Here is a 24,628-nt window from a genome sequence, read left to right on the forward strand (position 1 = left end):
AGCGCGTAGCAATGCCTACGCCGCTGCATGCTTCGCCTGAATTGTTTTATTGATTGCTGGTATTTATCGAACAGGCTTAGCTTCTTATTTCCTACGTAAACATATGACTTCCCTTGTTTTCCTCGTATTTACACTATGTCGTCTATCTTACAAAACGAGTACCTATATATTACTGCAAATAACGTAAATTCAATACAAACTTAAGTATGGTGCGACCGTTTTGCTAAAAACATGACTCATAGACATCATACCATAATATAATAAAATGTTCTCATCAAGTTCCCATGACTGTCTTGATTGACATCAAAGAGTAATATTAGTATATTGACATGTCAGTGTACCGTATTTTCAGCATCGTTTGATTATTTTTGAATATGTTTATTGCCAACGTTTATTGCAGCCAAATACAAATATTAAGTAACATAATTACATGTTAGTCCTGATTTTGTCGTATTATATGTTGTGTAAATACAAAAATGTGTATTATGTGTATAGTGAGTGATTGCGGATATTTTTGACACCGTCTTCCTTTCAGGTATGTGTTATGTTAAGAAATTATGCATTTACTCTTATAATGATTACATTCAGGCAATGGCACACAGGCAGGAAAATCAGAATTTTTTTTTATTTAATCTACAAATAACTTGAGACCTTGACCTTTCAATCTTAACGGTTCTAATTCAGGTACTAAAAGATATCCATCCTACAGACGATGGCAAATAAAAAATGTAGGTATTATATGTTGTCCAAATATCGGCCGAAAGATATTCTTACGAAAATAGCAAAGTCACTTTGTCCGTACCCAACCTGACATTATGAATACTTTGACGAGGGACAAATAGGCTAATCCGAAATAAATTGGTAGGTTTAGAATTTTTTATACTTTAGTAAATACTAAATAAAATACAAGGTTGTTAGGTATGTATTATGAATGTTGTTGATATTTAGAGCCGTTTTTAAAAGCTGTAGTAGTAGTAGCTGTAGCGAAAAGGATCCTCGCTTCATCATGCCATTCGAATGAATGACTTTTCCTTTCGGCAGAAAGTTCTATCTACAGTCAGCAGCAGAAGTCGCTATACACTCCAGGTGCTCAAAGAGACGTAAACGTTTGAAGTGTCAATAAGTTGTTGACTGTCATGGTAGTATTTACTTATGAGCGCTCAACGTGTCACAAGTACCTCAACAGTCGCTATTCATTTATTTCTATACTTACAACAAGTCGTTTATACCTGAGCTGTTAAAAAACCACTGGTATCTAAGCGGTTAACGTGTCAAATACACCTGAACAATCTGGCAAAATAGACGTTTAGCGCATACAAATAAGGTCGAATATTGAATGTATAATAGCCGTACTAGTTCCGGAGAAGCATTTGACAACCATCCAAAGCAGTACAGTCCTGTCATCCCATACATCTGTCTCACGTTTTTTACTTCAATAATTTGACAGGTGCTACTTATTTCCTATGTAGATTATTTACTTTTTCTACTCCCGTACTGTTATTCGTGAGTTACAAGGTCGTGCATAGAACTTTAAAACCCTACATAAAAGATGTCAGGACAAGTCTATCTAGTCTATACCCTGAAAACATTTAGTAGCAGTAGCACGATATAGCTGTTACAGTTCAGTAAATACATTGATACCAACTTAACAAACCAATTCGCAGAGTCGAGACTCCTTCGTTTTCTGCTGCGTTCATTGGCGACGCGTCGAATCGCATTCAAATGTATGAGAACTCGACTCAACTCGGCTCGATTCGTCTTAGTGGCCAGGCTTCAAAGAACCATACCATAGACAGTTTTATTTTCATGTTTGCACTCAAACTGCATATTCAAAATGGTAGGCGGTCCACTAGATAACTAAGATGACTGAAAGTAGGTATTTGTTGATTTATAATTTTCTTTCAAAATAAGTGCTTGGTCGTAGAAAAAGTATTGTATGCAACGGTGTTTAACTGAGTCAAAAAATGCTCGTGGCGTCTTTATTAACAATTTTCGGCTTCGCCTCAAATTGTTACCCACGCCACTCACCTTTTTTGACCTCTTTTAACCACCAGTTGCATAAAATAATATTCAGCAACGCCTGACATATATGACGATTGCAAAATGAAGCCGATTTTCGGGCCAATTGTCAAGGCACCTTATGGTCTAATTTAGAGTTCGTTTGCTTTACAAAGCAGAGGTCACTGTAATTGGTGCAAGTAGTGACGTGTTCGGGACGTCGGCGTGGCGATCGGTCATCGGAATTATCGGAAGCGATAACTACCCGAAGTTCTAACAGTCAGATACCTAATCAGATGTAGTTCTATCCTACAGCATAGTGTGTGACTGTAACCCGTGTTGTTTCAAATATGCTTTAAACTTTAAAGTTTAGTTTTAGTTTGGAGGAAATCTATTTTATCAGTGTACAGAAAAATAACGGGGTTACTAGTAGAGTTGTATTGAAAAAAAAAAGTAAATTAAATTTATTTTTATTAAAATCGAAATGAAATTGTACATTTGAAGTATAATATTTTTACTCTATAACATTATGTATCATTTCTGACACCACACCATGTACCATATTTAGGGAGAATCTTAGAAGATCGGCGATGTACTGTGCATGGCGAGCGTCGAAATCCGTGTGATTGTTGGGTAACAGAAATACTTCCGTCCAGGCTTGTTCTCCTGCTCCACAATGTTTACTACAGACACGTGTCCCGGGTGATATTAAAAAGTTTAATTTACATAAGAAATTTATCTTTGTAACGTTCGATACGGCCCTGAAATCCGTTTGGGAGCAGCCAGGAAATATACATACTCCTTCATTTTCTGGCGTTCGCAGTAGTTCGTTAGACTTATCGATTGCAGCATTGTGCATTACTCCGTTTATTTCGTATGTAGATATTTTGATTATTTTTCTATGTATCTAGCAGTGACAGCCAAATGACAGTAGTAGTCATGCTATTTTTTAATACTCGACACCATAGACATTAAATATGTAATGAGGATATGGGTCGGAATATGGAATTATCGCTTACTCGCCGATAGTAATCAAATAAAGGGTTTGAATTTCATAATATAATTTAATAATTTTGTAATTTTTTTAAGTTACCTAATCATATAAAATGTTTATGCTTAGTTACCACTGAAATAACAACTGCTTAGCAACTAGTGTTGCCCTGGCTGCTGACGTTGGAATTGATGACAGCAGCTTGTAATTGACTGCTTAGTTACCACTGACATTCTAATAGCTATTGTCATTGTGATTAAAGAAAAGTGTATGTGTTAAAGACCAACTCAAGTGTTAAGATAAATGTGACGAACTGAAAGCCTATAGATAAATGACAAATTAGACGTCAATATATTTGTGACGGTTGAAAAGTATAGGTTTTTTTGGACACCCTACCCGCTCAGATATATCTGCTGCTGACTGTACCTCCTCCTTAAACTATGCCCAAATTTTATATGCCTTTTTATAGCCAATCGTCTCATTTCGGATGCCAAGATTCACTTTGAATCACTGAGCCAAAATATAAGTAGTTACCCCTTATTCATAAACGTACTCTAAAGTTATTAAGCCGATAAACTGTGTTTGTCCTTTTCTATCACACTAATACGTCGGAAAGGGACAGACGAACTTTATCGGCTTGACAACTTTAGAGTACGTCTATGAATAAGGGGGTTAGTGTATAACCTATGTAATGAAAACCATCCCATTAAAAAACTGATGAGAGCAATGAACTCTCAGCCAGCTGACAAATCACTTAGCAAATGTGTTCCAAATTGGGGTGCCCTCAAACTCTCCCGTCCAAGGAGGTATCATTGTTCAAAGGAGTGATTGATGTTCAGGGGCGTAGATAATATTGATGGCAAGTCCTTTCAACATGTTAATCGTCTCCTTCGAAACGCGACGTAGACAAATTTAATTAAACAAGCTTTAACGCCGTCTTGGTTCCCTTGTTATTAGTATGGCTTACTTGCTGTCACGGAATGTACGGTGGCTTATGCTTGATGTTGTAGTAAATTGGATATTACATATACCCAACTAACAAAAATTAGTCTTATAGTGGCTTATAATGCCAAAAATAGTACTCTTATAATAACCTTGTAAACCCTTTACAAGAGGGCATTTGGGCACACCTTATATGGCCAAAAACCTTATATCCCCCTTGTAGTTGCTATATTATTAGCTTTCTTATCTTGTACGTGCTTTATTATGGCATGCAATAAGAAAGTTAACCTTATAATGGCAAGAAAAGTGCTTTTAAAAGGCTAATGTACTAATAAGAATCATATTTAAAGCTTTAATAAAGGCAATTATACTTGTAAGAATCATATTCAAAGCTTTAATAAGGGCAATAGCTCTTGTACACGTTTTGTGATCATCAGATATAAGGGAGTAAAACTCATAACGGCGAAACAGGATGCTGTTTTAAAAGTTTATTGTGCTTTTCGTAGTGATTTATGTGTACATCATCATCAAGTCATCCATTTTGCAAGTTAGTAAACGGTAAGTTAACTTTTACATATTACAATTATTTGCTTATTTATTATGAAAACTGTGTGGGAATCCAATTTCATGGTGAAATGTGATATAAAATGTGTTGTATTATTAATGCGCCCTTGTATTTCAACGGTTTTGTACTAAAAATGCGGTTAATTAATTTTGACATGTCTTGAGCAAGGCTGTTATAAGAGTAAAAGCAGTAAGCACATCATTTACAAATACTCTATAAGAGTAAAAACTTTATAATAGCCACCGGTGTTACTTAAGATTCGCCATTTTATATATCTTTAGGGTTCCTTCTCACAATTAGTGAAATCCCGAACCTTACCATCTAGTTAAATATTTGTAACGGATACCAGTTAAAAATTCATAACGTTATCGTTAGAGAGCAGATTTCAGGTAGCGATTTAAATATTAATATTATGAATATGACTCGCATACAATATTTATTATTTTTTCTACACACGAAAAAATGTATGGGAACATAAAAGTAAAACCCTTTTTGGATGCTTTTGTGAATATTGGGCAAAAATTATAATGATAATAAATAAAAATAAAAAAAATATTTATTTATACTTATTTCTTTAATATTTCTTCTGTGCATTGCACAGTAAAAACTTCTATTATGGCTCAAAGAATATAAAAATGAAAATAATTCCCTTCTTATATATATTTAAATTGAAAGTCCATTATTTAGAATAAAATACTTTTTTTTAAATGTAGTTTGTTGAAAAAATAACATTAATTTAATCTAATTATTCAGTGAAGTTTGTGGTGTGCGATGTAGGTAATAATAATAGATTATAAACCACATGACATGTATTTAAAAAATTGCACTAGTCATATCCATATTAATATTTAAATCGCTACCTGAAATCCGCTGTCTAGTTATCATGTACTTGGCGCAAACCTTTGAAATTGCATTTTTGTTCGAAAGACCGTTCTTTTTAAACCGGTATTTTGGGGAACGCTTTGATAAAGGTTTGGTTCGATTAACCGGCATAGAACAAAATAAAACCGTGTAGTCCGCAGCATGTCAGGTAATACTGATATTTTCAATATTTCATTAGGAAGTTATACCTAGAATTTTCAATTTAAAACAAACTTGTGCTTCGGAATATTTAATCTTCTGGTGCCTTATTTTATTACTTCCTATTGATTTATTGTAAATGCTGAGTCAAATACTCTATTTGATATTTATTATTATGGTTATTGTTACAGAATCTGTGGATGAGATACATAGTCAGCCGTTTTTAGTGACATGAAGATGACAACTCTTCTCCTCCTCTTAGTAAGTAAGTGCTATTGAAAACCACAGACGATTTCAGTACCGCCATCACAATGGACTTTGTGTCGATAACTATAAACAGCCTAGCCTAAGACTTCAAATAAATATATTTTTTTATTACAGTAGAACTACAAAACGGCACATATTCTGATGGAGAAAATCAGTCACAATCATTACTTACACCCAAAAATAAGCCCGGAGTGGTGGATCAAAAAACATGCAAAATGGAAGAGGACGCAGGAAATAGTTTAGGTTGTAAGAAAATCACACCAAGCAAAGATGGCGCTGATAATTCAAAACAAGAAAACGAAAATCAATATATCTTTTGTGAATTTGATGAAGACCTCGATAAAAGAAACTACTTATTATTTTGGAAATTTACTGATAGGTTAATTACAATTTCTACCACCGTGTAGGCGCTCTCACAGATCAATACAACAAGATGGCCCTTACAGGGCGACTCGCGGTCACCAAGCATACGACAAATCAGGTTTATAAAAGTTTGAACGCGTGCGACACCGATCAGTAGCGCCCAAGTATACGACCCGCTAACAGTGTCCGTGTCCGCTCGGGAAAAAATCTTAAATAATCAATTTTGGTTGCAAACAATGGTCTCTTACAGCATAAAGTGGTGTGGCAAGTCTTCTAACACTTCTACATGTAAAAAAGATGGAACAACATTCCACAGTTAAGTCAAATTAATTATTTTGTTGAATATTGTTTATTGTCCGCGGAGTTCATTTATACTGGTCAATATGGTTGTGCTGAGCGGCGCCGAGGCGCGTCCATCCCTCTTTACCGAGTTAACAATGTGATATGCTATCCCTTTCACGTAAACGACTAGGCATGGGGCCATGTTAGTTTATGTCTGTTGCGGGAACTTCGTACTGCCGTTCGTACCATGTGCTACCATTTTATGAAATATAAAAGAAAGCAGATTTGTAATAGTGAATAATTATCTAAAATCTGTAGAGTCTGTAGTGGTATTTAGTTCATTGATTAGTTTAGAATATTTAGTTGGTTATTTAACTTAGTAAACGTAAGTAAAAATGCACAGTTTAGTTATTAGTTACTAGAATGATTTTTATTGAGATGCTATCACAATTATCATCCTCCTTGCGTTATCCCGGCATCGGCATTCGCCACGGCTCATGGGAGCCTGGTATCCGCTTTGGAAACTACTACCAAGATTTGGCGTAGGCACTAGTTTTATGAAAGCGACTGCCATCTGACCTTCCAACCATATTAATATTTTGAAGTATGTAGACTCATTGAAACAGCAACATCGTGAGCAATAGAACTGAAAATATTAATCTTATAAAGTTACTTGTATCGGTTTGGTTTCGTTGCACATAAATAAATATCTTAAAAACAGTGAGTTTGTCTTTATTTGTCCTCAATTTTAATCTGTCTTAGTCCCAAAATGACTACATATAAAATCGGTTTCTTCTTAAAATAGCCGAACATTGTGTTCACTTATTCAGATCGTCCAACATTCACAATGATAATCCGCAATAAAAGATTTTTTTTTATTTCAGACCAAAGTCCATAAAGTAAGGAATACACTTTTGGAACTTATTCTAATAAAGTTAATCTTAAAAATTAATATTAGTAGGTACTGATGGATAAAAAAACTGAGTGCCTTGGTAATAGTCTCTTATACGCTCAGTTATGTATAATTGGCCACCTCCGAGTGCATGCTAGTCTGGTATAACCGGTGGACACTCTATTTAATAATGTAAACATTGTAAAACATGGAAACAATGGACCAGTTACATTTGCCCTCCAGTCGAGATCTGCCCCGCGGCCCCGCTGTATATACCTTAACATTTTTCACCGCAGAGCTACAGACACCTTAAATAAGAACAAAAAATATAATTATTAAGCTAAATCCAAACTCAATTCATCATTTAACGATATACCTGTATTACTGTCACTGCTGCTTGCCTGCATATTCTTATAATTATTCCATAATGGCATCCTCTACGGAACCACTAATCGATAAGTTGGGATCAGATTGTTCACATTCGCTGGATTTTCAAAATGACGAATCAAGTTTTATAAAAACTTTTAATACGACACTTTCAAGAATAATGCCTTTATAATTATTGTATAAGAGAAAATGTATTGCTTTAATTCTTTTAAACACTTTATAAAATGCTATAATTTGTTTGCTGGATAGACGTTTTATAATATGCTCCTATGAGGCATAAAGCATCATAGTTATCTTATGCATTACTTTTATAAGAATAATTGGCCATAACAAAAGCTTTTATAGTGCTTTGAATATTATACAGCGAAAAGGCATTTTAAATGGCTTCTATAAGAATACATATTTTTAAACCCTTATTGCAGTCATATAAATTGGACTTATTAACGTGTACATGGCCAAGTTATAAGAGTAAATGTACTATTGGCCAAATCCTCTTATAATGAGCTACTATAAGAGTAAATATTTTTAAACCCTTATTGCAGTCATATAAATTGGACTTATTAACGTGTACATGGCCAAGTTATAAGAGTAAATGTACTATTGGCCAAATCCTCTTATAATGAGCTACTATAAGAGTAAATATTTTTAAACCCTTATTGCAGTCATATAAATTTGACTTATTAACGTGTACATGGCCAAATTATAAGAGTAAATGTACTATTAGGCCAAATTCTCTTATAATGAGCCGCTATAAGGAACTCTGGCATAATGAATGCTATTTTAAAACTACTATGAGTGTTTAGCCCTTATAGATTGATTTTATAAGGATATTTTGTTTGTTGGGTAATATCTGTAGCAACCCAAACTCTGAAGAGCTTCCCTTCATCAATGGGTGTTACATAACGTCGGCAAAATTTGTCTCACGTTTCCCTTACAACAGTCCTTAGTCAGAACAAGATCATATACATGTTTTTTGTCTTATAAATTCACCAAGATACTAGTCTTCTTCTGCTTAAGATAACTATAATTATATCATGTAACTATAATACACAATTATATCATAGCACTGCCGTGAGCATTATGACATTATGTTGAAATTTTTATTTTTCATGTAAATTGATTACTGTACCATAAGTAATGCGCCTATATGTATCTCTCAATATGCACATATTATTGTTAGTATACTGAGTAATAAGCAATATTGACATAGCTTAAACATTGTCTTACATAGCCCACTGCCAAATGTCAACATTTCCCAATGCATAATGTGTTATGAATTCTGTATATGAAATATACATTTGCCCAAAACAATTGAAATGGACGCTTGAGTTGGGAGAAATTGCACGCTATCATATGTTAATTTGTAATGTATACCCACATTACGATAATGTATGCGTTACTGCTGGACTGGTAGCAAAACTGCAAATAAGATGATAATACATTTTCGGCTTCTGACTGAATTGATCATACCATGGCCATGATTAGCTAAGGATCCATATAATAAAAGGTAAGCTCCTACTCAAAGTCTTTACGAGAACGGAAACTATGTAAATTTTTCCTATTAAATTAAAATGGGTCAACTGAGCAAAAATCTTTGGGATACAAGCGATTGAAACGAATCAATGATCTAATGAGTCACACATACTTAGGCGAAGATCAAATGAAGGCAATTATTTCTAATTAAATTGACTTTGATACTTCCATGAATATACATGAATGTTAATGCGGGAATCCTCTCTACACTGTACTCGTCAACTTTATTTAGTCTTTTACTATGTCTAGCTAGTATGCTTTTTTCGATATTTGAAATATTTAATTTGTGTTTGAATAATTATGAATATGTGATGCATATATTTTTAGGCTTATCATTTTTATGACTTATGTGCTGACTAGCCGAATTTATAAAGGGAAAATTGTACGATTCGTGAGCTAGTAATTCTAAAACATTACGACTTATGGCTCTTTAGTCCATTTCGATATTCTAATAAGAATGTAAGACGACAGATAACTATTCAAATAAGGGTTAATGATGTACGATTACCCATTTATAATTAAAATTCAGTCATCAGCTTAAGATAGTAAATAGTTTTCTTTTCAGCACTTTCGTAATTTATCACCAAATTGCAAAGAAATATATTCTATATTGCTCTTTTGTGCGAATAATATAAATGTCTCACGTTCTTTATAAACTGATGTATACACATAAACATACGGGTTAATATTTACTGTATTCTTGCTTATTTCCCAAAATCCATATGCAGCGGGACTTCCCATAAACAAGATGCAACTGTTATGTAAGGTAATACCTGATTCTACAATTATATCGAGATGACAATTATTTATTTATCGTATGGCATATAATTAGGATTTTCTTTAAAGTCGTACGTACGCACGGCTGTAGCATGTAGCGCCACGGACGATGACAATGGTATTTACACTTGCCTGTCATTCGAGACCAATAGGTCAAAATATCGTAGCTATAAGTACCTACTGCGTACCTTAAGCGCTGAGCTTTTATTTTTTATTTAGGTCTCAAGACCTTACTTCTGATAAATATAGTTCATCAATATCTATTTAAACGGCAATAATTTTAAGTTTTCTGTTACCACTAGAAACCCATTTTGCCTAGAATCTGCGCTCCCTTTTATGAGTGTCCTAACAAATTCTTGTATGTCAGGTATATTAGGAGTCCGAAGTCTTCTAAATTAAGTCTTATGCACAGTAATGTTATAAACATCATATTTCTAGTTCCTTACACTAAATTCAATTGGGACTGGGACTCGTCCTCTGGCCTTACGGACCGTTTTTTGAATAAGTTGTGGCGTCTCCTCTGTTACTGACAAATAGTCGCGCCGCAAAATTCTAATAAATGGCGCTTAGTAAGCAACTGCGGAAATGTGTACCGATCCTACAACGCGCTAATGGAGTTCCAAAAGTTAATTGTAAATATGCAACTTCTGTTAATCTCTCTAGGCCCCAGAAACCTATTCAGAAAACATTTGTCAAATGAAATAAACGGGAACTTTCTGTTAGTAATACCGCAGTAGCGGGCGATAATTTTAGGATGCGAGCGCCTCTTTATTTGTAAGAGGAAAATGTGGTCTAAAATCGAAAGAGATTCATCCTTCAATTTCCGTTTAATTTATCATTTCAGAAACAGGCCTCCACATTCAGTGACTACCTTTCAACATTTTATCCATAAGAGTGCCTTAGCAAATTGTGAAAATCGGCTTCTCTCGGAAAATGTATTGCCCTATTGGTTTTAATGAGATTAAAGTGTTTTCGATATATCATACTCATACAACAAATAAGCACTTTGAATACAATTTACCTACACGGTTTCTTGCTTTGTTTTGTGTAGTTGTTTAAGTTTAGGACCAACTTCATTTACTTCGGTCAAGAGATGTAAGCCATAGTTCTTCGCTGTAAATAGTTTGAGAATATTGTTCGGTCGTCTCTTTAATCTAATTCGTTAGTTATTTATAGAAACATAGGATTCGTAACATTACGCCATCGAACTGGACAACCGACAAATCCTTTTACGACGAGAGTCCGTCCTGAGTAACAGTGCAACAAGGCATACTAAAATTCTATTGTGCTAAATAACATATCCTTTAAGTTATTCTGCCAAACTATCCACAAAATATCGTATATATTTGGGAGCCAGATTTCCGGTACGAGTTTGTTGTCTTTGTAATTAACCTCTTCAAGGATTGTCTGTAACCTTGGTCTAGCTAACGTTAGTAATAATGCATGATTGAGTATTCTAACCGTTGGTCGATTAACGGCAGTTTGAGGTCAATTTGTAGTACATATATGTATATATCGTACTTAGAAAACTTTCCGAGCTGTAGCTTTTTATTTCTAAATGAATTGGTTCAGAAGTCTCTTCTGGGTCGATTGCTACAGAAGTGATACTTTTGTCAGTTCGGTATACTGAACAACATATACTGGAACATTATCCGCCATTAGTCCGACTAGACGTTTCAGCCGGACAGCTATAAGTTTGCTGAAATACAGACTAATATCCAGGTTTCACAGAGTAATGAGCCTAGTACAAGAATTTTCCTTTGCGGTAAGTTATTTTGTAGCTAATAGTCAACATTTGCTAAGTACCTGAGTGGTTCTTCTGCATTTCTAAAGTCCGTATCAAGACCCAAGACCATGCGTCAATTATTGACGCCCGTGAGTTGATGAGACTAGTGCTCTAATCATTCATTTAGAAGAATCTGCACTCTAGGAATAGCGTAAAACAGTAGCATAAATTAATGGATTTTCTTTTTCCCATTGGTATTTTCACCGCCCCCTCTCCCTTTCTGATTGGGCAAGAAGGGCTTTGTAATATAAAGTGGTTTTTCATTCTGTTTATCATCACTATTATGTATATTTCTTAATTCGCTTAGTATCTGGCAACAAAGTGCTAGTTAATTGCTACCGAAGCTCCACCCACACGTTTTTAGATGTGGAAGTGGATTTTCACAACGTCAAACCTGCTATATTGTAATAAACCTCTATCATGACGAGCATTTTAAAAGTTGACATGACAAATTAGGTTGGCAATAACGGCGTTGCTTTACAGTAATTGGATCACACATTCGTCATCATTATGGCCGTTCAGATATTCACGAGTGAGAGAAATTTGGACATTCCTCACAATCATTCATCTGTTGGTCAGGTGACCACGCTGATTATGTATTAGCTAATTAGGCAATTGAGACGACGCCGATGTCGTTCACTTTACCTGTCTAAAACGACCCCACTTATGGAAACCCATCACGTGATGATTTTTGTCTAATAAGACAATGACTAAACTGTGTAATTGTGTATGTCTCAGGTTAACACGTACGCTGTGGTTCTGATTCGAAAGACCTTCTACGAAGTATATATGTTTAGAAATACCTTATACAAAGTATGTTTAGTTAAGAGTTGTGCTAATTCTTATAGTTCTTAATTATTATTATTTTTTTTTTGTCATGATATTTTTATGCAATAAAGTTTTTATCTATCTATCTATCTAATTACCGCAAAGTAGATCTTAAAGCGACATAATCTCATTGAGATTCGAGTACAAATACAACATTTTGCCTCGTGATCATAACGCTCGTCTCATGACACGAAAGGTGAATTAATGCATAGCATGTAATAACCCAATGGGTTCTCACAGGATGTCGTATCTCATCGCATAGGGCAACGAAATCCAAATTCCAAGTCGCTGCAAAGTTCAATCTTTTACGGGGCGACGCTTGTCAATTTATATGACAGTGTACTTTTTCGCACAGCACAACTTTACTCATGTTGTCTCTAATGACGAATCATGTCTGCACAATGAATGATTTCCTTCGTCATATCACGAGGCGATGCCCTATTGGATCGTGGGCCCTATCTTTTCATAGGCCAGGTTATCTAAAGGGACCTCATCTGTCGTTTCAAGACATCTCTTGTGTCCTGTCACCTCACGAGGCGAAGCTATGACTTTTCAAGGGACGAACCTATGTCGTCTCACGGGACGTCGCTCTGTCTCGTCTTACGTGAGCGTAGCATTTGTCCTTTATATTCTTTATGACGGTGCATAGGATTACACTGCGTCCCATCGCTGTCAATTTTCTTCATCGTCTCCATGCCACCACACAGGAACAACCCTGTCGTCTCGCGGGACAATGCAATGTCGTCTCATTGGACGACGCCTGTCGTGTCACGGCACGACGCCATGTCGTCTAACGGGACGACGCTTGTCGTCTCACGGGACTACGCCATGTCATCTCACTGGACGACGTCATGTCGTCTCACGGGACGACGCCTGTCGTCTCACGGGACGACGTCTTTCGTCTCACGGGACGACGTCTGTTGTCTCACGGGACGACATCTGTCGTTTCACAGGACGACGTCTGTCGTCTCACGGGACAACCTCTATCGTCTAACGGGACGATATCTTTCGTCTCACGGGACGACGTCTGTCGTCTCACGGGACGACGTCTGTCGTCTCACAGGACGACATCTGTCGTCCGTGAGTGAGGCATATCTATCCGCGTACTTATGACGGTGCCTACAGGAGGTCACTGCGTCTCGTCGCTGGGCCAAAGGCACCGAGCGGAATATCACGAAGTTAGAAGTAATCATAATCTTCTCGATGTTTTAAATTTCTCGAACTTTTTAAGACTTGCTTTTGTAAACGTGTTGCTCGGCCGAGTTACAAAAGCGTACTGAGGAAAAAGCAGCCGAGCGCTGGTAACCGGGCGACACTAGTACTTGACTGGCGCGCCAGATGGCGCTACTAGTCGAGGAATTCACTCGATTAGGGCCGAGTTATGAAGGTGTTAATCTCATTAGTGGTTCAAGCGAAGGCACGGACACCTAAATAATAAATTTTTTGTTCTTTTATCTATGACAGGACAGGAAAGGTATAGAACTGATACTCAAAACTAAAAATGCTTGTACCTATGAAACTTGTTTATCTTACTCTTACTAGAGACGGACTACTTTCATATAATTACAACTATATCTGAATTACGACTCATACGGGTTCGAAAAATTGGTATTTGATATACCAACACATTATACATCTATGGCATAATATCTATGCTGAGATAAAACACCAAAAATTTTACGAGTAATACTAAGATCCGCATGGAACATGGAACCGATTGGTAAAACGTAAATAAAATAAACGTATTACCTAATTGATCGCCAAATAGTAAAGTCTTTTCATCCTCCATAATGAGATGAAGTTGAATTCGATGACTCTGCAGTCTTTCAATTGAACGAACTGAAGGCAAACATTTTAAGCCTAGCACGTTGCCCCCACTTCATTTGTACGGCTGAAGTAGTGATGTACCTACTACCGTTACCAGTTAACGTAAGGAATAAACAATATTTCTTATTCCACTAAATTCTAGAGATTTTATGATATAGGATGCAAATCGGAAGACTAATCATCTGAATGATAAGCGATTACCATTACTCATATGATATAAGTAGGTACCTAATTAGGCATCTGCGACACCAGGAGGGTAGTAAGACTTTGCGCATTGCAGGCCCTTTGGATAGGAAAACAATGTCAATGTACATTGGTATATTTAGTACATTGGTTATTAAAAAATCTTTTTAATTATTTTAGTCCAATTCGGTGCTTTTGTGTGGCTAGACCAAGTTGTTTTATAATATGTCAATATCGAGAAAATAACATTTCATGCCTGAAACCAAAAGAATGGCCATTTATTACTAGAATAACAAAACATTCGAAAACCTTTTTCTCCAAAATAATATATTTATTTTTTCTTCATTTTTTGCCCGATTAATAAGTGAATAAGTATAAAACTTCCACCATTGATCTCATATTAGCAAAAATAATAATTGTTCTTTCCATAGGGCTAAAAACGGAAATAAATTTGTAAATATTTCGCACCCCAGCACTACGCCGAGGCGCGCTAAAGTGTCTTGGGCCAGAGTTTATTTTCGCCAAATGCTCGGCAAAGGCAAAACACTTTGTTTTTTTTTTGTCTGCGCTCGATTAGCTGTTTCCCTTTTACCGGGCAGGTTCGACAACAAATTTTATTGATGTAGGTGACTTTAAGTAAGTGTCTAATGATAACAGCAATTTGAAAATCGTCTGCAATAGATGCAAAGGCCTGTGATGATGAATGATAATAGGTAGATAGTACATTTCCTCTCTTTCTTTAGCATTATTTTTATATGAGTTTGCAGCAGGTAGTAATTAGATTTTTACGAATTTATTAAAGCAAATCTTGGATCTTACTTTTATGGAAAGTTGACACAATTATTATTGCAAAGTCCGTGGTGGCTTGGTTCGAATTCGGATGTTTAAATATCTACCCTTTTTTAAGTACCTGTACCTAACACTTTCCGTTCTCTACGTTATTAAACTTGAGTATTTTAAAATAAAAATAGTTAAAATTGTAGCAGCCTTCCAGCATTGTTCAACAGAGATGACGCTAACCTTGTCCCAATTACGGAGAAAGCTCCGCTTCTTAAAGCTCTTGTATTCTCGGTAAGTTGCAGCTCGTTGCATTTTGCGGTCGCTGGCTCTTATACTACCTGGCTTTTGGATTATGTTCTTGCCACACGGATTTATACTTCAAAAGCTGATGGGAAATATGTATTTTATTTACAAGCGTGAAAAATTAAACTGAAGAAAAATAGTGAGTTGTGAATCGTCGCCACAAAATAAAAAAAATGAAATGAAAATTATTTATTGCCGGAAATATGTACATTCCAAAAAATCACTCGCATTTACTTTAAAGTTTTCTCGCATAGGTAGGTTTTCACTTGAAACCAAATTATGCCCATTCTTTGGCATGAAATGCTGGTGGTATTTATTGTTTTACACGCCTAATGAAATGAATATTTTAAATGCTCATACTTAATTTCTAATAAAAATAAGTTTATGAAATTGTGAAATAAATGAGTCTAATTCGTTGCCGGCCAGTGCGATTTCAGATCGTTTCAACTTGACTTGGCGGCCAGGGCGGAAAAAACAATTATAAGAAAAAGCTTTTCCGATAATATTGAAACAAAAAGTTGTTAAAAGTTGCCACCGAGTTTTTATAACTTCTGGGGCACTTATTTAAATTTCATTGATTGTTTTTTAATCAATCACAATAGAAGAAGTAGCAACAAATCACATGATTATATTAGGCAATTAATAAAATATCGTATACCTCTGTGACTGGTCTGTGTGAGATGAGAACTGCAACTAGAATTTTGAATTTAATATATCAGACCAAAAGCCCCCAAGAGATGTCTGTGACCAATTTAACACGTATGGTCAAGTCCACAACCATCTTGACAAGCTACATAAGTAACAATAAGGTCGTGACATTTTGCATATACATACATAGATGTTTTCTCCACACTAACTGGTAAAGGCTTACTTTGCTCTTCGAAAACAGATAGCAAAGTTGCATTTTATCCACGAGAGTGCAAGGTAATTTCATACTAACTTGATGTCTAAGTTAAGCTGGCTGGTAGAATTTACCTATAAATTATGATTTTGTATCATAAGTATTGAATAAATTGATGGTTTTGATTTAGTTTGATGTTTTACAGTCAGATTTTGTTCGTGTTGGTGTGTTTCACTCGGTGGCAAAGTTTGTTTAACCTTTGTGCCTTGAAACCCCCGCAACGCTCAAGATTCCACATTCTGAACCACACGCTACGCTCGCGGTTCAATATTGGAATTCTTGCACGGGTATCAATATTGGTACGTGCGATTAAATAACAATTTTGCCCCCTTGTAAAACAAATAACTATTGTGAACTCGACTGTACAGGCGTTAAGAGATATAGGGAGGAAATATTTCGATGAACCCTAGATTTTCGCCATGCATACGAAAATTTACAGTTTTTACGTTTGTTAGGTATGTATGAGTGTGTGAGTGCGCGCCGCTGTGTTTGTAACCTGTTCTGCATGTATATGATAATAAACCAGTGTTAAACTAGCTCGTGTGTTTGACGGTCGTGTACCCTCCCGTAGCACCCCCCCGCGCAGATCTAACACGTGGCGACGTTCGGACTCGCGTTTTAATATAATATCACAATTATGGCCACTACGGGAGCAACGTTTGGTGTGCTTTCTACTTTTGATCACACTTCGCAGGACTGGATCAGCTACAAATCTCGGCTAAGTCAATGGTTTATTGCCAACGACATAAATGATCAGACCGATAAGTCCGCGGTCAAAAGAAGAGCAATTTTACTAAGTGCACTAAGCGAATCGTCGTTTAAGTTAGCTAGTGACCTGGCATTGCCTGACAAGGTGGAAGAATTGGAATATGTCAAAATAATTAAAATTTTCGACGATCATTTCATACCGAAACGACTGGGTTTCGCGGAGAAGTCCACCTTCTACTCGGCAACACAACGACCAGGCGAAAGTCACACTCAGTGGGCAGCCAGGATTAGAGGTTTGGCGACACATTGCGGGTTTAAAAATTTGGAAGAAGCCTTGCTGGATAAATTTATCATGGGCATGGTGGCAGGACGCGAAAAGGATAAGCTGTTCGCCCAAAATCAAGAGGACCTGACCCTGGCCAAGGCCATCGACTTGGCAGAGAGCGTACGGTGCGCGCGGCGCGCCACCGCCGCGCAGGCTCCGGGGGCGAGCGCAGCGGGCGCCGGTGCCGACGTGGCGGCGACGGGCCCGGACTCCGTGTTCAACATCTCCAAGAAGGAAAAATGCAGTGTTTGCGGGTTTACCAATCATAAATCTAATCAATGCGGCTACAAAAACTATAAGTGCAAAAAGTGTAACAGGAAAGGACATTTACGTAAGATGTGCACGTTCAAGGACGCAGTGAAGTTCGTAGAGGAAGGGTATGAGGACGAAGGAGACGACGGTAAGCAATTTTATAATATTCGGTGCTTAAAGGGCAAGCCCATGACGGGACGTGTTCAAATCGGTGATCTGTTTTTGGAGTTTGAAATAGACAGTGGGGCGGCGGTAAGCATTATTACTGAAAGGTTCTACAATTCCCATTTTAAAGAAATGCCATTATCGAAAACAAGTAAACAATTATTTGTTTACTCGGGCCATGTTATCGTTCCGATAGGTATTATTACTGTGCCCATTACATATAACGATGAAACCCATTTGATTACCTTACATGTAGTAAAAAAGGGGGCCCGCCAATTCTTGGTAGAAATTTTATTCGCGCATTTGACTTGGAGCTGGCACGGGCGAATCGCGGCGTACACGCCGTGAGCGCCGCCCCCGCGCCCGCGCCCGCGGCCGCGCCGCCCGCGTCGCCCGCGCACGCCGAGCGCCATTGCGAGGAGGATATTATGGAGGAATTGTCCTTAAAGTTCCCTCATGTCTTTTCAGGCAAATTGGGGAAATTTAATAAATATACCGTCGACTTAAACCTCAAACCGGACGCTAAACCGATCTTCTTCAAAGCTAGACAGGTGCCTTATGCTTTAAAGGAAAAGATAGATAAAGAATTAGATAGGTTAATTGAATTAGGTATTTTAAAACCCGTCCAACACTCTGAATACGCGTCACCAGTAGTGCCAGCTTTGAAGAAGGACGGTAGCATAAGGCTGTGTGCAGACTACTCCGTCACTATTAATAAACAGTTATTAATAGATCAATATCCTTTACCTTCTGTTAACGACTTATTATCTAAACTACACGGGGGCGTACAATTTAGTAAAATAGACTTATCAATGGCATATAACCAATTTGTCCTTGGAGAAAAGTCACAAAACTTGACATGTATTAATACTCACCGGGGTTTATATATATATACGCGGTTAGTGTTTGGGCTGGCATCTGCTCCTGCCATTTTCCAGCGTGCCATGGAATGCGTACTTGCGGGGATAGATGGAATAATTTTTTTATTGGATGATTTGTTTATTTATTTATTTATTTTATTTATTTATTTGAAAACATATTTCAATGACATTACAGATAATCCAATGCGTCATGAAATTAAATTAAAAAAAAAAAACAGTAAATAAGAACAGTAAAAAAAAAACATTACAAAGAAAAAAGTATTATGACTAAACAATTGATTTGGGCGATGACGGAACAGCGTGGCTCCGTTGCGTCGTTAGCCCCGGTGTAGGATTCGGCAGGTTGCCCCGGAACCGCCGAAAAACTACACCTTTCGGCCAGAAGTCTGCGCTCGCGATGGTGTCCTGCAGCGGCCGCGGCACGCGCACTACGAACGAGCTGAAGTGCACATAGTGACGCGACTGTAGCTGGTGCACCCTCAGCGTGTAGCCAGTCTTCCGGCGAACGTACTCCACCACCTCGTCAGCCACGGCGGAGTAATGAAGACGGGACACGTAGAGCGCCTTACTCGGAGTTGCAACTCGTAGACCAGAATTAACCGGCTCTGCGGTGCCACACAGAGTTTTACGAGGTGCCCTGCGCGTCTTCTTCTTCCGTTCCACCAGTGTGAATCCCTCCTTATCTACTTTAGCGCGGGAGGAAATTTCTTCCAGTGGTTCTTCACACCCCTTATTAGGTGCATTGACCCGGCTGGCTGCGACGAGCTGACCGGCTGCAACGCCAGCATAATCACGCTGACGTGGTTTCGAGGTCACAGGGGGCAGCCGCGCGCGCAGGGGGGGCGCGCGCGGAGCGGCGGCACGTGCTGAACTTTTCAGCGTGTCAGCATCGCGCATACTGACCGACTTAGCACTAGTGTCAGTCCGAATATCATTATTAATAATATTTGAAACCGCCGACCGAATTGGAGCATTACGCAAAGTAGAGACTTCATTGCGTAATTCGGCTATTGTGATTAGACTGGCTTCAAACTTAACTTTAACTTCCGCTAGACTTGATTTAAGGGCCACGATTTCCTTAACCAAGCAGCGAATATCAACACGATCCGGATCACATGATTCACATGACGGCAGGATGGTATCCGTCGCTACAAACTCCGGAATCCGGTCTTCATACTCCTTCAGGATCTTTTTAATGTCTTGAAGGGTCTTCTCCCCGGTTTCATCACCTCTCCGGTGAGGTACATATGTGCCGACGATCCCCAGGGACTGGCACAGCACTTGCTTCGCTTGGCAGATGTCCTCGATGGTAAAACTCGACGCACGAGAACTTATCTGCATAGCAGCAGCCGCATCCATCTTTCCTTCCAGCAACAGCTTGTTCTTCAGTTGTAGAAAGGCGAGGAATTCATTCACGATGGGTTGACTCGACTTGGAGTGATCCATCGCGTCAAATCGTTAGCGCGGCTACAAGCCGCGCTAATTCGCAATTTATTTTAATTACTCGTCAACGCGTCTACGTCGCTGCGCGCATTGAACACGACTCCTAATTATATGATATCCTAATTACGGGTACAAATAAAATCCAACATAAAGAAAGGTTAACCGCGGTATTGCGACGTCTAGAAGACGCGAATCTAACCGTTCAAATGAGCAAGTGTGAATTCTTCAAGGACGAAGTTTCTTATCTAGGTCATGTCATAGATAAACACGGGGTAAGGAAATCACCGGACAAGGTTAAGGCTATTTTGGAGGCGCCTAAACCCGAAAACGTAGCTCAGCTACAGTCTTTCTTAGGCCTAGCCAACTATTACCGCAATTTTGTACCGTCGGCATCTTCAGTTTTAAGCCCATTGTACGAATTATTAAAAAAAAATACTAAATGGGACTGGACGTCTATCCATGACGACGCATTTAATAAAGTAAAAAATATTCTTGCTTCAGATAGTACTTTAGCCCATTTTGACCCCAGTGCTACCTTGATTTTAACTGTAGACGCGTCACCGGTGGGCTTGGGGTCCGTTCTTTCACAGAGGGGCACTGACGGAGTGGAAAGGCCAATAGCGTACGCTTCCCGTACGCTTACGACAGCGGAAAAAAGTATGCGCAAATTCAGAAGGAAGCTACTGCGATTATTTTTGGAATTAGGCGTTTCCACCAATACTTATATGGTCGGTCAGTTCCATTTGTGTTGCGGACGGACCACAAGCCCCTACTCTCAATATTCGGACCCCATAAGGGCATCCCTGAAATATCCGCTAACAGACTGCAACGTTATGCGATATTTTTATCAGCCTATAATTATACAATCGAGTATATAACCAGTAAACAAAACAGTGCTGATTATCTATCGCGAGCGTGCCTTCCGACTCGCGGGGCGGCAGGGGCGGGGGAGGCAGGGGAGGCGGGGCGCGGACGCACCGCTGAGGAATGTGAGGTAAGAACCGCTTACGTCAATTTTGTGGTTGAGGGTAGTTTGCCCGTGACGCTGGCCGACCTCCAGCGCGAAACCGACCGCGATAAGGTACTTAGCACGGTTAAGCAATATGTCATGAATGGGTGGCCTAGGAAGACGAATGATAAAGAATTAAAACCATATTATTATTGTAGATCGCAGTTGTCATTCGAAAATGGATGTTTGATGCGTGGGCATAAGGTTGTCATTCCTTCGTCATTAAGGGACAGTATTTGTAACGAATTACATAGTTCTCATTTCGGCATAGTGAAAATGAAGGCTTCGGCGCGGGCGCGGCTATGGTTCCCCGGCGTAGACGCGGCGCTGGAGCGGCTGGCGGGCGCGTGCGGCGTGTGCGCCGCGCTGCGCCCCGCGCCGCCGCACGCGCCGCTAGCCAGCTGGCCGATGCCTCCGCACCCATTTTATCGACTACATATTGATTTCTTGGGCCCGTTCAATAATCACGTATACCTAATTATCGTTGACGCTTATAGCAAATGGGTTGAATGTTACAGTATGTTGACGTCGTACGGGTCGAGGGCTGTTGTTGAGCGGCTGTATGATTATATGTCACGATTTGGCGTACCTCACACTTTAGTGAGCGATAATGGCACTTCTTTTACTTCCCAAGATTTTAGTATGTTTTGTGCCGTTAACGGGATAAAACATGTTTTGTCCCCCGTTTATCACGCTTCGAGCAACGGTCAAGCGGAATCACTGGTAAAGGTCATAAAGAAGGGGTTAAAAGGTATTATTCTAAGTAGCCCCAATAATAAACTAAACCAGGCAAAAATATGGAAATTTTTATTTGACTATAGGAACTCCAAAAACAGTACCACAGGTAAATCACCCGCCGAATTAGTATACGGCCGAGAGTTACGATCGAGGCTAGATTTGATAAATCCGTTCGCACCGTCTCCTTCGTCCACAGACCTCATTGAAAATGTGGAACAACGTCAGTCCTTACAGGCTAAATATTACAAAGGAGTTCAACGACCCAATTTCAAAATTAAGGACAACGTGTGGTTAACAAAATACACTAATAATAATAAGAAGATTACTTGGATCGAAGGTATCGTAAGAAAACAGATCGGGAAAGTCATGTACCTAGTTTATGTACCACAATTGGACTGCGAGTTAACCAGACACATAGATCAACTGAGGGCTCATCCATTCCCCATACTAAGCGACAACTCGCAGTGGGATCCCGACGTTGTGCCAGACATACCGTCGTCGACGTCGGCGCCCGCCACGCCGGCCGCCGCCGCCGCCACCGCCGCGCCCTCCACGACGAGCGCGAGCGCCGCGAGTACTGCACCACCTGCTGCTGCGGACCCGCTCTCTTCACAGCCACAGGAGGGAGAGAGGCTGGATGAGACTGCCACACCGGCAGACCAAGACCCGGCTCGGACCGAGGGTTCGACAACGCTTACAACGCCGCCTGCCAGTATTAGGCGACGTTATGCGATAAGCCCCCAGTTTGCAACTCCCACGCAAGATTACGATACCGAGGAGACAATCAGTGATTAGTATTAAGGTTTAGGTATTAAGCTCTAGCTATAAGAGGGAGGAGTGTTAGGTATGTATGAGTGTGTGAGTGCGCGCCGCTGTGTTTGTAACCTGTTCTGCATGTATATGATAATAAACCAGTGTTAAACTAGCTCGTGTGTTTGACGGTCGTGTACCCTCCCGTAGCACCCCCCCGCGCAGATCTAACAACGTTGAAAAGGGCACCATGTTACCCCAAACCCCGAATAAACGCCCCACCATAAAGGGCATGTTTGAGAAAAAGCATGAACGATTTCTTTGTTCGAGCCGATTCGTTTGTCTTTTGAGTTTTGCCGACTAGGGTATCATTAAGTGCGCTTGTTAGCTTTCCCCTTTTACAACTTTTTCTGTTCTTATATTTATCGTAGAGCTTACTTTGTTTATTGAAGTGGAGTTCTGAAAATGTAATAAAAATTACACAATCTGTCGGTACTCGGTAAACTCCATTTTTAACCGTCGCCTCATATCTCTCAAGAAGGACGGTTATCAAGTCGTCTGTATGTTTTTTTTTTTTAATGTTTGTTTCTCGATATCTCCGTCGTTACTGGACCAATTTTGAATTTTTTTTTGTTGAATGTATATGCTTACAGATTAGTCCCATTTTTCTCAGAACCCAGTTCTGATGATGGGATCCTGGAGAAATCGAGGGAACTCCTCAAATCTGAAAGGCATACATATGGTGATTTTTGTATTTTTAAAGGAACAGTATGAATTTACGTACGGAACAGTGACATTTGGTGAAGTGGAAGTGCTGATGACGGTCAGAACGGAACTCCTCAAATCTGAACGGCACGCTTATAGTGACTTTGGTATTTTTATAAGAACAGCATGCCCTTACGTTCAGAACAGTGACATTTGGTGCAGTGGAACTCCTGATGATTGTCAGAACGGAACTCCTCAAATCTGAACGGCACGCTTATAGTGACTTTGGTATTTTTATAAGAACAGCATGGACTTACGTCCAGAACAGCGACATTTGGTGCAGTGGAAATGCTGATGATGGTCAGAACCGAACTCCTCAAATCTGAACGGCACGTTTATAGTGACTTTGGTATTTTTATAAGAACAGCATGCACTTACGTCCAGAATAGTGACATTTGGTGCAGTGGAACTGTTGGTGATGGTCAGAACCGAAATACGTAATCCAACATTCGCAAGTAGCTTTCACCAGAACACCAAAGGCGGCGGTTTTTTTTTTCTTAAAAATTATACTTTGTCAAATAGCATTTTTGGTAAGAGAGGAGTCTCTTATTTATCTTATAACCCGGGACGCAAAATTCCCCATTTCTGTGAAAGTTGTTTTGGCGATGCGATTAATTAGCAAATACGAACACAAGGATATCAAATAATATGTTAACACATTACGAGAACCTACACTACAACGCAAAGTACCGACTATTTGGAATCAGACCACACAAACTGTCGTAAAAATTTACGCTATCACAACGTGTTCACATGTCATTTATGGAGATATTCTCGCACTAATACGAAGAGTTCTCTTTTCCATTCCATTTTCCTCAATGCTGTTTGCCGAATCCCCGCAATGAGAGGAAAAGTTCACACAAAAATTTTTCGTATGTAAACATATGTCAAGTTGAGTAACTTAAAATACCGTTCATAGAGTAAGTGTGTTTTCACATTATACGATCCGATATCGTATGTCGGACAG

At 38.8% G+C, this 24,628-nt stretch overlaps 1 protein-coding gene across 1 annotated transcript in view; it reads left to right on the top strand.

Annotated features, from left to right (window-relative positions):
* Window positions 1–24,628, top strand: part of LOC125233435 (formin-like protein 14) — a 276,315-nt gene that overhangs the window by 36,123 nt on the left and 215,564 nt on the right. The gene's annotated exons all lie outside the window — the stretch shown is intronic.

This window comes from Leguminivora glycinivorella, chromosome 14 (assembly GCF_023078275.1).
Source record: "Leguminivora glycinivorella isolate SPB_JAAS2020 chromosome 14, LegGlyc_1.1, whole genome shotgun sequence".
NCBI classification, from domain to species: Eukaryota; Metazoa; Arthropoda; class Insecta; order Lepidoptera; family Tortricidae; genus Leguminivora; species Leguminivora glycinivorella.